Consider the following 15,531-nt stretch of genomic DNA (forward strand, 5'->3'; position numbering starts at 1 on the left):
CTTAGGACTTGGTATACTTGTTAATTCAGAAATGTAAAGCATGTCTTTCTTCTGGAAAATTCTCAGACATCATCTCCTCCAAAGTTGTCACCTCTTTCCCCTTTCCTCTCTATTCTCTTCTCTTTACCCTATTTATACTCCTGCCACTGTTTTTTCCTTCTATTATACATGTCTTTTAACTTCTCCCTTACATTTTCTAGTAACTTCTTGTACTGTATTCTGAGTGATTCACATCTATCTTTCAATTTATTAATTTTTAAGGCCTATCTACTATTTAACTAATCTATGGAGGGTGTGTTTGTTTCTTTGTTTTCAATGACAGATTTTTTTTTTTATTGTCAACCCAAGTTGGCCTACTCTTCCTACAGAGAGAACAAATATCAGTGTCAAATCCAGTTTTACAAAACTACTACATGTAGTCTGGGATGGATATATTTATTGTCAGTAACATACATTAAGTGGCACTAATTACACAATAAATATAAGATAACATGAAACCACACCTCTACCTTTGATATAATAACATAGACTAGATTGGGCTTCCCAGGCTGTGAGCAACTCCAAAAATTACATGGCCATGAAATCTGATTAGAAGGAAAATTCTAAAGTGATAATTCATCACAGTGCCTTACAATTGCTAAATGACAGATAAGACCTGTTATTTATAAACCAGTTACAGGCTAAATCACAAAAGTTACCTGCCTTTCATATTTTCGAAAAGGAGCAAAAAATTAAGGGATTCTTTGCTTTCTACCTGGTCAAATGGTAGTGCTAAGGGATGTCAGAGTGGTAGTACAAGGACACTATACTATCCTATCTTCTCCAAAGACGTTGTCGCTCTAATGGGGCAGATGGATTTATTATAAATGTCATCAATAATCATGATTTGCTTCTAAATAGAATTGCAAGACAACTTCTTATTTGTAATCTTAGGTACATAATAGATAAATTAAAAAGGCAGTCATCATACACTAAGATTAATAAATAGCACATCAAAATTAACTACATTCAGGCTCTATTTGCAGTGAAATTAAAAAAAAAAAAAAAAGGCAGCCAGCATTTTTCTTTCTTTAACTAGCTTGTAAAACCACTCATGACCATTTCAAAAAATTCCCCCACTCTATCTTTGGTTTTGCTGAACACTATATACACCCAAAAGTGCAATCCAGTTTATAATATCTCTAGGCATTTATCAGGTTTTATTGGCTCTTGTTTTATCTTGGCTAGCTCCTGCCTCATTCACTCATCCTTCAGAAGAAGATTCTTGTTTCCAACCAGGATGATGTATACACTGAGACAGAAATGCTTGACCTCCAAGTTCCCCTTTTCTGGGAGGTTTCTATACTGCCAAGGTTATTAATGAAGGAATACTTCAGTATAACATCAGTATTTGGATAGGACGGGGCTCAGCCGACCATGACCTCCCTGCACAACTATGTCCTCACAAAGTGAACCTCACTTGTTTTTCCATTGATTTCATTGTCAGCCATGTAGCTCTCTGGGGGCTTGTCTTTGGTAAGACTATGAGCCAGCTGGTCTTACCCTAGGTTCCATCATGATATTCACTAGCATCTGTCAGATGGCATCCATTGATCACACAGTATTGTGAGACAGGAACTGTGTGGCAGAGAGGTTCTATAAAGAACATTAAATTCCTCAGACAACAGGCACTTAGGCAGCACCTCCTGAGTCCACATGCTCCTCTGCCAACCATGAATGTAGGGGCATCTACAGCTTGGTGGGTGGGGAGCACAAGCAAGCTTTTAAAATTTTAAAGACATTTAGTTTGAAATTGCTTTCAGATCATCCTATTATTTCTATTTCCCCTCATATAATTTCTCATATTTTCTGCTTATTGTCATTACCTTCTATGATACTAGATTGACGTGTATGTTTTAATTTTTGTCTCTGAATTTACCTTTAGGAAGAAGTTATGTTCTAGAGTTCTGTATTTTTGAAAGGTGATATCATGGTTGTTGATGATTCAAAACAATGGTACCAAGCAAATCTGAGAAGGCACATCAGATATGTCCTTTTACAGCTGGCTTCCAAGACTAGAACTATCAGCCCAGTGCCTCCCTCAATCATAAATGGAATCTTCTCTGCTTTATACAGAGTCCAATTCTGGTGCCTACTATGTATAAACTTTAAGCTTCAAATATTATTTCTATGAAGCATTCAGCCCCAGTTTGTGAGGTATATATCAGGTATGTTTCCGATTTCATTTTCTACTCTTAGTTAGGTTATCTCTGTTTTTATCATTTGAAGATTTTACTTTTATTTCTTTAAACTTATTGTTACTATTACATTTAATTTGTTTTTAAAAAAATTTATGTTAGGCATGAGAGTGTCGAGTTCTTGTATCAGTGCACTTTCCCATCTAGACCAAAACCTTGGATTGAATATCCCTTGGTTCCAATTCCAAATATCAGAAAGAGAGAGACTGATTGACTCTCATTCTATCTGGTCACTTTTGGGCAAAACAATTATAATGGTTCTAGGCCATGTAAGAGAAAGATGTCTGTAACCTCTGTGGGTGAGAGAGCAAACCTCATGATAAGGTTGCTGCACAGATACTCATGTACCATTTATCAAAGAGACCACAGGAACATTTTTATTTTTATTCTCTGCTTATATTTCTTCATCTAAAAGTATCAAGATATCAAATTCTCTACTCATTACATGTTCTAAATCTGACTTGCATCATGTTCAAAGAGATATAAATCTGGTCTTACATAAACTTTAAATATCCTTTGCAAAATGAGGGAAATAACCACCTTTTGACATAAGATTTGGATTTTCTGATAGAATTTGGACATCTGCGTAATGAGAATGAGCAATAGACTCCTAATCCCACCAGATGATTAATAAAAAAATCAGCATAGCCAGATAGAAAATATTTCCTTTAGTAACATTAACTGAGTTTTTTGGTTTTTTATTTCTTTTAGTTAATATTTAAAGTTTCAAAACAGCCTGATTGATTGGTTAATGGACGAGTTGGAGTCTTCATATTATAAAAGGTTCTCACCATAAAATTGGTTATTGGCAGGAGTATGGTTTCGATTTAACATTCTAGATAGAGCTCACATGACTAGAAATTCCCATGTCCATGAAAAGGAAACTCATGCCTGGAGCTGAAAAATAAGTGTTTGCCTAAGCACTTAGGTAACAGAGAAATAAACCTTGTACACATACAGAGATAACGAGATGCCTCGGGAAGCATGTCAGATTCATATTCCTAAGGGGACTCCTGAATCTATGCACATTCGCAGCCTTTTAAAAAACATTTGTCATTTAAATAAATTTCAAATCTATCTCTTAAGGTATTACTGCTGAGAAATGAACATTATGTTCTCTGCTTCTAAAACAGCCTGTGCATTTCTTGAACATTATCCATGGGTTCTATCTGCTCACCTTCCATTCTAGTGTGCTTACAGGCACGTACTGTTAGAAATTTAAATAACTCAGCTATATGCAATAGGCAGAGTTTATGTTTATTAAACCAATTTATTCCTACCAATAACTCACATTTATAGAGTATTTTTACTCTACTATTTCAAAATATATTTGCTCCTTCGCTCATTTGGGCCTCATGGTAATACTACGAAGGCTAAATTTTATCATTATATCCAGAAAGCTTTGAAGTCTTTCTGATTTATCCTACTTATGTAATCTCTCAATAAATATTTATTGAATAAATGAAGTAGTAGGAATACTGACTTGGAGTTTTAGGGACTTATTTGAATGTTGGCCTCTCAATTTAATAATTTGGCAATATTGGGCAAGTCCGTTAAAATATCTGAATTTTGGTTTCCTCATCAACAAAAAGAAAATAATGATACTTGATTCACATGTTTCTCGTATGGCTTTAATGAACTAAAGGATGTAAATGCCTCTTTTAAGGATCTGGCATATGAGATGTGCTTAGTACATATTTGTGAATAACTGAATTTGCATCTAAGGGTTACCTAGGAGTTGTAACTACTTCAGTTTTAGCCTCTAGTTGCTTAGAAGGTTTTTGACTTTCTTCTATGTATTTGCTAATTCACAATTTAAATATCCTAGCCCTTGTTCTCATCCCTAGAAAGCAAGGGCTTAGCTTCATCCATATGACCCTGAGTAGGGACAAAAATATGGAATAATGAATTAAACATGCTCATTTTAATCTCATCTGAGAACACAACTTCATCATTATTACAAAGACTATTTTAAACTGTGGAATGCAAATAGATACATTTCATGAACCAACTTTTCTCAGTCACTATTGGCTGTCTATAGCACTGCATTGAAGATAATTCTAAGACCAAACTGGTTTAGTAGAAAAAAAATCCCGTCTATCTCTAACAATAATTGCCATGGGTACAGGAGGAAAAGAAGCTACCCATTTTTGCCCCACCCATAATAAACTGTTAGTAATACAAAGAACTTTGGAGAACATGAATAAACCCTATTAACAGACATATCCAAATCAGAGAGAGGCAACTCAGCAAAGACTAGTAAGATGCAACGGTCATGATGTGGGCAATGGTTAGGGTTTTAGAGGCCTTTATAGTTCATGCTATGGAGCTTAGATTTAACTCTTATATGTTGGATGCCATCAGAGAATTTTGTCAAACAGGAGTGATATGGATAGTTTTCCTTCAGCTATCAGTGATTTTCAACTTTGGTTTACACATTAGCATTACCTGGAGAGCTTTTAAAAACACTGATATACCACTTGAGATCCATTAACTCATAAGCTCTGGGCATAGCCCAAACAACAATGCACTTTTTTTCCTCAACCTCACAAATGTCTGCAATCTTCTTTTGAGACATTGTAGTTAGTTTTCTACCCGTAATAAATTAATCACAAAAATGATGCTCTGGTTTGGTTTTGTAATCTAAAATAATTCTGCTAATGTTTGCAGAAGAACTTGAGATTGTCTTTAAAAATACTGCAAAAATGGCAATGCTCACAACAGAGTACCCTACTCGGGGGGAATAATAAACCGAGCTTTGATAGCGAAGAGAAAGTGTAAATGATGATTAATGTTGTAAAGATAAACCCATAAAATAATATGCTTGTCTAGTGTTTCTCAAATTAGCTTTCCTTAGAATTGGGGATCTGTAAAGGTCCACAATTTCTCCATTATAACTGATTTTTAATTTGGTGTTTACCTTTATGATAATCTAAAAGTACTGATAGAAATAAATGCTGGTTCACTTGGATGACTACCTTTTACTTCAGTGTGGTATTGAGATATTAGTGTCCACATTGGTGTTTATGTTTACAACCACACAGATGCCAAACAGTACTACTTTAATTGGCCTGAGATAATAAGAAAAGAACAGAGGAGAACTTAATATGTAATGATGCTTTCAAGCCAAATGCAGTCCAAGTGACCTCAAGGACCACTGCATGGACTAACATTTCACAGTTGTATGAATACAATATAAACAATACAGAAAAAGTTCAAGGAAAATTGAGTCGTCATGTAGCACATAGTAATATGCCATGACAAATTAAAAAGAACCATGTAGCAGCAGATACTGCCATATGGATACTGTAAGATGGTGACTTAATGTCAACAAACATAATTTGTCAAATTAATAACTTTCATTTGGATTGCATTTGCTTGTAGTTTTGGTTGTACTTAAGTCATAAATCTATTTAGGTTTAATAGTTGTATAGGAGCTTTTAACACATGGAATTTAAATAGCTTAATCTTATGTATATTTAAGTAATACAAAAATAATTTAGTTCAAATTTTGGGGTTCTAGAATTATTTTTTCTTTGTGAAGGGTATATTACTCCAGTTTGAGAAAAAGTGCTATATCTTCTTTTGTTCAACAATTGATTTTTGCCATTGGTAACCTCAGATTTTACAGAGTAGATGGAAATTTAGTATATTTGGAATGTCTAAATATTCTTAATTTATTATCATATAACAAGTGGAAGTTCAGCAAATAACCTTGAATCCCTAACATTAGAATAGGAGGAAGTGGTCCGCCCGCTATAGAATTTTAAATCCCTATTTTTTTTTACTTTAACTTGATTTATTTTCAACAATTAAAAAATGAAATTATAATACAGAAATGATTTCAAAGAAGTATATGATGATCTTATTCTTATGGAAAGTTCATGTATTAGAAGCCATAGTTGCAACTAGTTTTTAGAGTCAGACTGTCCTCAGTCCAAATTCCTAATGTGCTATTTTTACCTGAGTGACCTTGAACAACTTATGTAATTTCTCAATCAAAGAGCCTCACACAAATATGAAGATAATATTGGTACTTACTTCACGTAGTTGTTGCGAATATTACCAGGATAATCCACGTGAAATGATCCAGAGAAAAGAGTTAGGTATGGTATTTTTAATATTCTTTTCTGTTCGTGATTTGCTAGAAATCTTTCTAGAACAGGAGTAAGAGATTTGTATGTAGTTTTGCATAACTCATTTTCCCAGTTTTCTCATTTGCAACATAAGGTTGTTAGACTTAATGATTACTCTGCTCTCTTATATGGCTAAATTGATCTTAGTCTCCTGATTTCTCAATGAGAAAGGACATATAATTAAAAAATAAATCTAGCATATCTTATCCAAAATACTTAGGGTCTGCTGTGTTTTTAAATTCAGAAATGTTTTAATTTTAGAAAGTTCGCAGTGTATATACCAGAAATTACATAATAGCCCACAGCATGATCTGGGACAAAAGCCTGTAATCAAATGTATTAGTATTTCTGCAGTGAAATATATGAATAGTCACACTAAGTAGGATATATAAAAAACTCTAAATAATTTTTACATGTTGGTCTTTTGCCACAAAATGAGTTTTTAAATTAAATTTATTGGGGTGATATTGGTTAATAAAATTATATAGGTTTCCAGTGTACAGTCTTATAATTCATCATCTGTATACTGTATATTGCCTTGTGTGTTCATACCCAAAGTTAAGTTTCTTTCTGTCATCATTATTTGGCACTCTTTACCCTTATCTACCTCCTCACTTTCCCTCTTCCCTATAGTAACCACTAAACTGTTGTCCGTGTCCACGAGTCTCTATTTGTCTTGTTTGTTGCTTTGAGCTTTATATTCCATACATAAGTAAAATCATGTGGTTCTCAACTTTTTCTATCTGATTTATTTTGCTTAGCATGATAATCTCAAGATTATGTTGTCACAAATGGCCGTATTTCATCTTTTCTTATGGTTGAGTAATATTCCCTTATATATATGTACCACATCTTCTTTATCCAATCATCTATCGAAGGGCACTTCGATTTTTTTCCATGTCTTAGCCTCCATGAATAATGCTGCTATGAACATCACGGTGCATATATCTTTATGAATAAATGTTTTCAAATTTGGGGAGTAAATACCCAAAGGAGGGATTGCTGGGTCATATGGTAGCTCTAGTCTTAGTTTTTTGAGGGAACTGTATACTGTTTTCCATAGTGGCTGGACCAATTTACATTCCCACCAGTAGTATGTGAGGGTTCCTTTTTCCCTCCACTTGCTATTACTTTTCTCTTGATGATAGCCATTCTCACAGATGTGGTTTTGATTTGCATTTCCCTAATAGCTAGTGAAATTGAGCATCTTTTCATATGTCTATTAGCCATTTGTATGTCTTCTTGGGAGAATATCTGTTCAGGTTTTCTGCCCATTTTTTAATTATTTTTTTTTTTTACTGTTGAGTTGTATGAGTTCTTTATATATTTTGGATATTAGGCCCTTATTGGAGGCGTTATTTGCAAATATCTTCTCCCATTCAATTGGTTGCCTTTGTCTTTCCTGATAGTTTCTTTTGCCATGCAGAAGCTTTTAAGTTTGATATAGTCCCATTAATTTATTTTAGCTTTTACTTCTCTTATTCTCAAGGTCAAATTCATAAAATCCTCTCTATATCTAAAGTCCATGAGTTTAGTTTTCTTCCTATGTTATCTTCTATGCAATTTATTCTTTCAGGTCTTATATTTAGGTCTTTGATCCATTTCGAGTGAATTTTGGAGTATGGTGCCAGATAGCAGTCTAGTTTCATTTCTTAGAATGTGGCTTTCCAATTTCTCCAGCACCATTTATTGAAGAGGATTTCTTTTTAACGTGCTATGTTTTTGGCTCCTTCAATAAAAATTATTTGCCCGTATATATGGAGATTTATTTCTGGACTCTCAATTCTATTCCATTGGTCTGTGTGTCTGTTTTTCTGCCAATATCATACTCTTTTGATTATTTTCATTTTGTAGTATAATTTGAAGTCAGGCAGAATAATACTTTTAGCTTTGTTCTTTTTTCTCAAGATTGCTTTGGCTATTTGGGGTCTTTTGTGATTCCACACAAATCTGATGATTCTTTGTTCTATTTCTCTAAAAATGCCATTGGGATTTTGATGGGGATTGCATTAAATCTGTATATTGCTATGGGTAATAAGGTCATTTTAACTATGTTGATTCTTCCAATCCAAGAAAATAGAATATCTTTTCAGTTCTTTGAATCTTCTTCATTTTTTTTATTAATGTCTTACAGTTTTCAGTTGTATACGTCCTTTACATCTGGGGCCCCCAAACTCTGGGCCACAGACTGATACCCATTAGTGGCCTGTTAAGAACCAGACTACACAGTAGGAAGTGAGTGATGGGCAAGCAAGCAAAGCTTCATCTGTATTTGCAGCCACTCCCCAGTGTTAGCATCACTGCCTCAGCTCCATCTCAGATCATCAGGCATTAGATTCTCTTAAGAGCATCAGTCCCTGGTGCAAAAATAGTGGGGACCACTGTTTTACATGCTTTGTTAGGTTTATTCCTAGGCATTTAATCCTTTTTGTTGTAATTGCAAAAGTAATTGGTGTTTTTTATTTCTTTTTTCTGAAAATTCATAGTTAGTATATAGAAATGCTATGGATTTTTGTACATTGATTTTGTATCTTGAAAGTTTGCTGTATCTATTGTTTCTAATAGTTTCTTAGTAGTCTTTAGGGTTTTCTATATAATCATGTCATTTGCAAAAAGTGACAATTTTACTTCTTCATTCTCAATTTGAATGCCTTTTATTTCTTTTTCTTGCCTGATTGCTCTAGCTAGGACTTCCAACACTGTATTGAATAATAAACTTTTATTTTTTTGGAGATTTTAGATTTTAAAGTTCCAAGTAAACATTTGTAAACCTCCAAATCCATCCTTGACTCTCACTGTTTAGCTTTCTGAAATCAAGCAACTCTACCTTTCTGGACCTCAGTTTCTATATTTTCAAAATCAAATTTTGAATAAGATGTCCTCTAGAGTTCCTTCTAAGAATAACAGTTTATTCATTTTAAATGAAAAAAACTATGAAAACTATTGGTTTTCACCATAATATAATCTAATTTATTCAATAAATAAATATTTATTGAGACTTATTATATGCCAGCACTTTTCTAAGTCTTATAGATTCTGTGGTGTTCAACTCTATTCTCATTAAATTTATCTTCTGAGTTGAATGGAGACTGACAACAACAGATAAATAAGTGAACAAAAACATTTCTAATACAGACAAATTCTATAATGAAATAAAAAGAGGATAGCATTACAGAGAGTTACTGATGGGACATTTTATTTCCAATTCAGTGGTTAGTACAAACTCCTCTGGGGAGGTGATGTTTAAACTGGGATCTGAAGGATAAGAAGAAGTTGGCCCTACAAAAATATTCAGGCAGAGAATCCAGGAAGAAGAGATGGCAAATACAAAAGCAGGAAATAGGCCTTTGGAACTGAAATATAGGAATCTAAGGGAATAGTGGCAGAAGATAAAGATAGCAGCAAAGATAGAGACAAGATTTTTTGAGTTTTGTAGGTCATGGTAAAGAAAGAATGAATGAAACCAACCTTTTGACTTAAGAATGCTCATATAAGATCTATTGGGTTCTAGAGATCCATTATAGTTAGATCGAAAGAGAAATAACTCTATTCTGTCTCAAGAAAATGTTAAAATGAAAATAGAATGGAGTGATACCAAATAAAACTCCAAAAAAAAATCAAATCATAAGCCATAAAAAATAAAATAAATGCAATCAATTATTTATTGATTGGGGCGCTATAGCAAATTGCTTTCAATGGTCCCTAAGACCTTTATACAAAGCCATACACATTTTTATCGGCAACAGTATTAGAATAATTCTCTGGCAGTACATTTTCATGTATTATAGGCCAAGCTGAGGATTCAGACAAAGAGGAAAAGTGAGAAGCTATAGTAACTGGAAAAGTTTGGATTTTAAACATCAGAAGACATTGCTCAAGTAAATTTAATGTAGAAAATTTTCCTTCTACTCTTACCAACACAGAGCTATTAATCCTTTTTTTAAAAACATCATTGTCTATTACTAGTATTTATTGGATGCACATCAATTCCACTCATATAATAAGTAACTCATTTTAAAGGTAAAATACATTTTAAATGGTCAGAACACAAAAGATGGTGACCATCAGTATTATATTCCATAAATGCAATTAGAGTTCACACAATTTAGAAGAAAAACTGACATACAAGAAGAACATATTGCTTATAACATTAAACAGTTAGCAAATGACCAAACTAGCAAATTCAAGTCCATCTCTGCTCTGCCATAGTTCCTGAAGGGATCCCCTATACAAACGTAGGTTTCCCAAGAAACTCTGATTTTTTGAATGAATTCAACTCAAAGGATTCTGAACAGCAATCTAGCACTGTTTTCAGCAATGTAAGCAATAACAAGTACAAGCTAGAGTACCTAAAGTCAAAAATACTTAACCTTTGAAGCAATGGGGCTAAAACATATTAAACAAAGTTCAGTACTACAATCTGAAATATATTTAAAAACTTAAAAATCTAATTGTCAGTAAAATAAAGATTTAGACTCCACTTTTCATGCTCTAATAGCAATGGATATGATTATCATATGTCTTTGCTTAATATAAGAGAATAATGTATTTCTCTCTTACAAAGACACAGTAAAAACTCTTTACAATCTGCACCCAGAAAAAGACACCTTGATGATATATTTATTTTAGTTCTAGTAATAAAAGTATGTGTCAGCATCCTTACCACCTAAAGACCATAAATAGTACAGCTTGCTCAGTCTCCTGAAAGATATTCTCAGAGTTCAAATCCAATTCAATTAAGTATAAGTCCAAATACGTTTTATATATGATTAGGAGATACACATGTCCTTGGATTATCCTCTTCATAAAACATCCTAATGGGCTGGTAAGGCAGCTCTATACTATACCTTGTAAACGTTTTCCTCTATCATTATTTCTCTTTCTCCTACCTGCATTATGTAAAGACAGTGTAATTTTAGTTATATGTACATTGAGTTATCAAAAGATTCAACACTGACTCAAGTAGATTGCTCTAAAATTCATCCTACATTTGATTCAGAGATCTATTTTTCAAGGTAATTCACTTGTGGGTTTCCTAAAGTTCAAATTCATGCGAGATAATTTAAAGTCACATTAAAAGAAAACAAAACAGAAAGATGCTAAATGTTTTTTTCCTCCAAGGCAAACAAACAAACAAACAAACAAACGAAACACTTCTATTAATCTTTTAATCATGTATTGAGACTAAGACTTGTTTTTTCAAACAATTTGCCTTATGAAAACATTTTAGAATTAGAAAATTTAGTTTTAGAATTAAAAAAAAAACCCCACTTATTCTCCACATAGGCACCATTGGCATTTTAGTCAAGAAAAATGTCTCATTGTCTGGCTTGTCCCCACATATTTGATGGATATTTATTTTTCTTGGGTTTTATCCACAAATTACCAAAAGAGTTCCCAGTCTTGGTAAAAACAACTCCTAAGCCCCAATGTACACATTTCCGAAAAACCGCAAAGGTTGAAATGACCCGTGTTGAGTATCACTACGACTACCTAATTCTGCAATAAAGAATTGGAGACTCAAATAAATTTCATGCTTTGCTAAATGATACAGAGCTAGTAAATGCCAACATTGTGGCTTTCTATTTAGTGCTCTATTTTTCTCCACAGAGAACTATTTCATAAAATGATCAAATATATAGAGTTGAATGATATCAAGATATCATCAAAGATTTTGACTCTACACAGAGATATAAGTCAAAAAAGAAAAATAATTTTCCCAAACTGACAAAATCATTTGTTTTTTTCTAGCAAAATATTTAACATTCAGTGAAAAGTGAATTGGGAAGAATGAAAGAGCAAGTAAAAATAGGTAAGAATACTTTCTTGGATTTTAACTAGTTGTGTGATCTTAAATTACACTGTTTATATAATCTCTCCAGGCCTCAGTTTTTCCATATGTAAAATGACATGTTTGAGGTATCTTATTCTTAAAGGCTTGTCCTCTGTAGGAAATATTTGTCTTTATAGTGTTTAAACAAACACATCTCATTTACTGCAGTTTAAGTCTGTTTTATACTCTTCAAAGATAGGTGAGAAAATTCCATTTCCTTACAAGAGTCCTCCTTTTATACATATTTTTCTACTACAAACAGCGAGTAGAGTTTTCTGGTTAATCAAATAATCTGACAAACAAAAGGCTGTATCATATCATATATTCCCAATAGTTCAATTTATTCCTTTCTCAAACATTTACTACTATGACTATTCTTCACCATTGTAGGTTGGAGGGACACATATGAATTAGACACTTTCCCTGATTTCAAGGAAACCAGAGACTGATCAAAGAATTAGGTCATTATAATGCAGCACAATTGGTATTATAATTGTAAATATAATTATACTGAGCAATGAATTACACTTACCACTAAACAGGTAATGAAAATAGCGAAATGTTTATATGCTGATTAAATAGATATATCATTATGAATATGAAATACTGAAGTACTATAAAAAAAGAATATTCTGGTTAAAAGAGAATTTAAGTTGATAAAATATCAAATGAGCATTTCCCCTATAACTCTTGCTTGCCAAAGTGAGCAAATAATAATAACAATGACAAGAACAATAATAACAATAATAGGTTTTAGAGTTAGAAAACACATGGATTGAATTCTGGCTCTGCCATTTAGAAGGTAGGTAGCCTTAGACAAACTTCATCACCCCTTAGAGCCTGTTTTCATTATTTGTAAAGTGAGAAAAATTGTTGTAAGCAAAAATAAGTTCATTCATATAAAGTGACAAGTACATAGAGGGTCTTTTATAAATATTAAGTATCTTCTATTTTTCATGTGGAAAAATTTAGTTTTTTAATTGCTTTCAGAGTATTTTCATGGGAGATTATTTCTTCTAAAGGGGAAGAGATGTAGATAGGGGTAAAGGGGGTCAATACATGGTGACAGAAAGAAATTCAACTTTGGGTGGTGAACACACAATGCAGATGATGTCATATATAATTGTACACACGAAACTTATGTAATTTAATTAACCAATGCCACCTCAATAAATTTAAGAAAAAGTAGTTGCAATATTTCCTGTTCCACATGCTCTTGTAGAACCTTGTAATTCCCTATTAAGAAGTAGAGTCTAAACCCCCTACTCTTGAAACTGGGCAGCCCTTTGTGACTTGCCTCAATTAACGGAGTACAAAGAAATTAATGCTATATTCCTCCCAAGACTTTGTCTTAAAAGTAGAAAGTTTCTCTCTCTCTCTCTCTAGCTCTCGCTCTCAATATGTATCTTTGGGCCCTAATAGACATCATGTAAAAATTTCAGCTACCCTAAATCAGCAATAGTGGAGAAATTGCTTGGAGAAACTATATAAAGTTAGAGAGATCAAAGGAGCTTCAGCTAGAAAAAGAAATTCAACAACCATTTTCTGACTCAAATAAAATATATGTACAAAACTCTAAATGTTCTCATAAGAAATAACCAGCTCTTGTCACCAGATAATTTAAAAATAATCAGTGCAAAAGACACAGGGATGTAATGCACAGCATAAAGAATAAATATAGTCAATAATATTGCAATAACTTTGTATGGTGATGGAAGGTAACTAGACTTGTCATAGTGATCAGTTCATATGGTATACAGATGTCGAATCACTATGCTGTATACCTGATACAAATATAATATTGTATGTCATCTGCACTTTAATAAAAATAAAATAAAAAGCTTCTGCGCAGCAAAAGAAATGATAAACAGGCAAAAATAATTACCAGTGCAAAAGAAATGATAAAAAGGCAAAAATAATTACCAGTGCAATTGCTTTAAATAAACAACAGGTACAAGTCAAAACTTAGCCAACAAAATCAAAATTTTCATATACAAGAGAAAAAGGAATTTTGAAACAATTGTTAGATTTTTTATCCTTAAAGTTACTTTGTACCTAGTAGTTATTTTATCAAGTCGTATTCATTTTTCTTTTACAAATTTCTTTTACAAATGCAATAAGAATTATAAACTAATGTGAAACACTAAGAGATGACATTCATGCAAGAATGTCATCTTTACAAGAATCTTAGCTACTTACAACAGAACAAATAAACGACAAGATCATAAACAACAAAAATAGATTGGAAGAAGTACTACAAATTATAAGCTTAGGATTTAGGCCTCAGTTTAATTTATGGCTTTATTCAACACCATCTGTGCAGCTTTGGGCAAGTTGCTTGACATTTCCGAGCCTTAATTTCCATACACATAAAAGCAGTGAAATAATTTAGTGCGTTGTTATAAAGAAATAAGATACATGAAGTTCTTACCACAGGACATAGTACATATTTGGAGCTCAGTGTTTTGTAGCCTTACAAGTCTTCTTTATACATACACAGCTTTTAATTGCAGAAAGACTAATCCTTAAAGATAAGTCATTTTCATCAGAAACTATACTAGTGCAGAATTCACCAGCATATACCTAGGTTTTTCTTTATTGGGAGATTATTGATTCAATCCTTACTCGTTAATGGTCTCTTTAGATTTTCTATTTCTTTATGATTCTTGGTAAGTTGTGTGTTTCTAGAAATTTGTCCATTTACTCAAAGTTTTCCAATTTGTTGGCATATAACTGTTCACAGTAGTCTCTTATAATTCTTTATATTTCTATGCTATCAGTTGTCATGTCTCCTCTATCATTTCTGATTTTATTTGAGCTTTCTCTTTTTCTTTACATCAAACATTTAAAGAAAAATTAATGTTAACCCTTCTCGAACTCATAAAAATATTGAAGAGAGAACACTCTCAAACTCATTTTACGAGAACAGCATTACCCTGATACCACAGCCATACAAAAACATTACAAGAAAACAAACTAGGCCAATATCCCTGATAACATACATACAAAAGTTATCAACAAAATACAGGGAAATAGAATTCAACAGCACATTAAAAGGATCACACAGCATGATGGAGTGATATTTAACTGTGGGATAACAGGATGGTTCAGCATATGCAAATCAATAAATGTGATACACACATTAATAGAATAAAAGATGAAAAAACATATGATCATCTCAACTGATGTAGAAAAAACATTTGGCAAAACTCAACACCCTACTGTGATAAAAAGGCTTAATGAATTGGGTATGGAAGGAATATATCTCAACATAATAAAGGCCATAGGTGACAAGCCCACAGCTAACATCATGCTGAATGATAAA

The 15,531-nt window shown here is 32.8% G+C and overlaps 1 protein-coding gene and 1 long non-coding RNA gene across 2 annotated transcripts in view; one reads left to right on the forward strand and one right to left on the reverse strand.

Moving 5' to 3' along the window:
* The window catches only part of DLG2 (discs large MAGUK scaffold protein 2), a 1,673,246-nt gene that overhangs the window by 1,234,025 nt on the left and 423,690 nt on the right, over window positions 1–15,531 (reverse strand). The gene's annotated exons all lie outside the window — the stretch shown is intronic.
* The window catches only part of LOC120590426 (uncharacterized), a 92,928-nt gene that overhangs the window by 72,768 nt on the left and 4,629 nt on the right, over window positions 1–15,531 (forward strand). Inside the window, exon 3 of the long non-coding RNA XR_005649718.1 lies at window positions 12,125–12,185. This is a non-coding gene — a long non-coding RNA (uncharacterized LOC120590426). The remainder of the gene's footprint in view (window positions 1–12,124; window positions 12,186–15,531) is intronic.

The sequence above is a fragment of the Pteropus medius genome, unplaced genomic scaffold (genome assembly GCF_902729225.1).
Source record: "Pteropus medius unplaced genomic scaffold, Ma_sr-lr_union100, whole genome shotgun sequence".
Taxonomy (NCBI): domain Eukaryota; kingdom Metazoa; phylum Chordata; class Mammalia; order Chiroptera; family Pteropodidae; genus Pteropus; species Pteropus medius.